This window comes from Melanerpes formicivorus, unplaced genomic scaffold, assembly GCF_026170545.1.
Source record: "Melanerpes formicivorus ecotype bairdi unplaced genomic scaffold, bMelFor1.0.p_v2 SCAF_551, whole genome shotgun sequence".
NCBI classification, from domain to species: Eukaryota; Metazoa; Chordata; class Aves; order Piciformes; family Picidae; genus Melanerpes; species Melanerpes formicivorus.
In genome coordinates this window covers 55,001-57,500 of record NW_027142903.1, presented here as the reverse complement: position 1 = coordinate 57,500, position 2,500 = coordinate 55,001, and the positions used below count along the sequence as shown (strand labels likewise).

At 41.2% G+C, this 2,500-nt stretch overlaps 1 pseudogene; it reads right to left on the bottom strand.

Moving 5' to 3' along the window:
• LOC137460308 (28S ribosomal RNA) overlaps nt 1-2,500 on the bottom strand; it is an 8,476-nt pseudogene that overhangs the window by 2,185 nt on the left and 3,791 nt on the right.

Here is a 2,500-nt window from a genome sequence, read left to right as displayed (position 1 = left end):
TATGCCCTGGGACATCAATGCTGTCCATTTTGTGAACTCATTTTTCCTCCAATTGCAAGGTTTGGGAAAGATTTTCTTTGGGGCGGGTTTTTCCCATTCAGATAATTCCTCCCGTCCCCCATATTCAGTTACCATTATTGTCTGGGGGTTATATATTGATGGTATTTTCTCTTTGTCTCCCCCTGCTGATATCCACAATTTTTCATAATCTTTATCAATATCATTATTTTTAACTACAGTTTTAACTGCTTCATCTGATGAATTTGCCAATCTGTGTAATCGTCTAGCTTGGATACTAGGGATTAACCCAGCCAATCGGGCTAAGCCTAAGCCTCCATCTTTAGTGCTGGAATACAAGATGCCATCACAGGTACAAACTGGGAGATGTAACCATTTTTTCACCCTATTTCGAATTGTTAAATCCATTTCTTCCAGATAGGTGGCTTTTACATTTGCCTGGTCTGCTAAGTAGATCAATCTAGGCACTGTGTACACTTTTAACATGTCCAATTTTTGAAATGGTTTTAAAGGGGCTCTTTCGATGCGATTGAGCCAAACTTCTAATTTATTTTGTAATTCGGGCTTAACTATCCCCACCCAAGGGTCGATTTGCAAGCCAAGATATTTCTCTGACTGACCCGGGTGGATCATGTTTAAAGGGGTACCGCTGATAAGCCATGGAGGACAGTCATTGATGGTGTAAGAGTCCTTAGTTGGTTGAATAAAGAAACCATGGCACTTTTCCCCCTGCGTTTTTAATCCAGTTAAGTCACAAAATGCTTCTAGAATTTCAATATTTTTCTCCATTCCTGATTGGGACTTACTCAGCAGGACCAGGTCGTCTGCAAAAGCCAGAGCTGTTAATTTGCCATTCTCGTGTTGGAACCCCTCCCCACACTCTTCTAATTTACGTAACAGAGGGTCAATGCACAGGTTAAAGAGGAGTGGTGACATGGGATCGCCCTGTTTCACACCAGTTTTGATTCCTATTGACTCAGATTCTCCTTCTTTAGTCTTGATTCTGGTGTGGATGTTTTGATAGAAGTCCTTAATTAATGCTATTATGTGGTCATCCAGGCCCTTTTGCTTTAGCACCGCCAGGATGTGGGTGTGGCTCACTGAATCAAAGGCTTTGGCCAAATCGACAAAGACAACCCCCAGGGGTTTCTTTTGTTTCTTTGCATTCCTAATTAATAGCTGTAATAGTTTTAAGTTCTCAGCACAGCCAGAAGATTGAATGAAGCCTCTCTGCCTGGGGTTAATGGGACACGCCTTTGCCAACCTCGCAGTTAAGATTCTTGAATAGAGTCTCAGGATGATGGAACCAATAGTAATTGGCCGCCAGTTGTTAATATCATTTTGGCGTTCGGGCGCTGATGATTTAGGTATTAGGATTGTTCGGCATCCCCTTATTACATCTGGAATTTTGCCACTTAACAGCCAGAGATTAAATAGTTCTTTGATCTCCTCACAATTTGGATCCATTTTAAGCAGGGCCTTCAGGGTGATCCCATCAGGGCCTGGTGCCGATTTTTTATTCATGTCTTTGATATTCTTAAGGATCTCTTTCTCTGTAATCAATTCCTTAAAAGCCGAATTATCCGCCCGCCCCACAGACTGGAATGCTCCAAGTCCTTGAAATAAGTTCTGAGACTCCCACCTAGATCTGAAGGTGTTACTGACCTCTTCCAGGGGGATGGCACATTGCGCAGAGTCTTTTTCATCCAGAATCATATTAGCTAACTTCCCTCGATCTAAGCGGAAGAGGCGTTGGAATCGGAGAAATTCTCCACGCTTTCTGGCTCTTTTTCTCATCCATTCCTTTTGAGGTTTCTTCTGCTGAGGTTTACGTTGGCTCTTTTTTGGCACTTTCTGTTCAATTGATTTCTCAAACAAATACAAATATTGGTCCTGAGCTACCTCATTGAGTAATTTTAATGAGTCTGTTTTGCCTTCAATTATTTGTTTATATGTATTTTTAAGGATGGGCAGCTTCCCTGATGTCAGCTTTTCATTAATAGTCTTTTTATAGTGGGCTAGCAGCTCCCTTTCACCAGAAGATGGAATCACAGTCCTCTCCTCTTTTAACCTGTTCTTGCTCTCTTGTGTTTTCTCTCTTTCTGGCACCACAGTTTCTCTTAATAGTCTTCTCTTTTCACTGATCTGTTTGGCTGTTTTAGTTGTTAATTTTTCAGCAATCAATTTGTTAATATTTTTCCTCCCTTCAAACTCTTGATTCAGTTTCTGTAATATTTCTGTTTCCTCTTGGGACCAGATTTTCTTGTGAGCACCTCTTTTAGAGGTCTCTTTGGGGCGAGATGCTTCAATTCTTTCTGCGTTTCTCAGGGCTGGGTGAGCTAATCTCTTATGTTGTCCCAAGCCAATTTTAGTTTTAAAACATTTTTTACATTCTTCACACATAAACCCTTCTACCTGGGTAGGCTCTTGGACCCCTTTGCATTTTGGGAGATGGCATGAGATACTATGATGCTTTTCATTT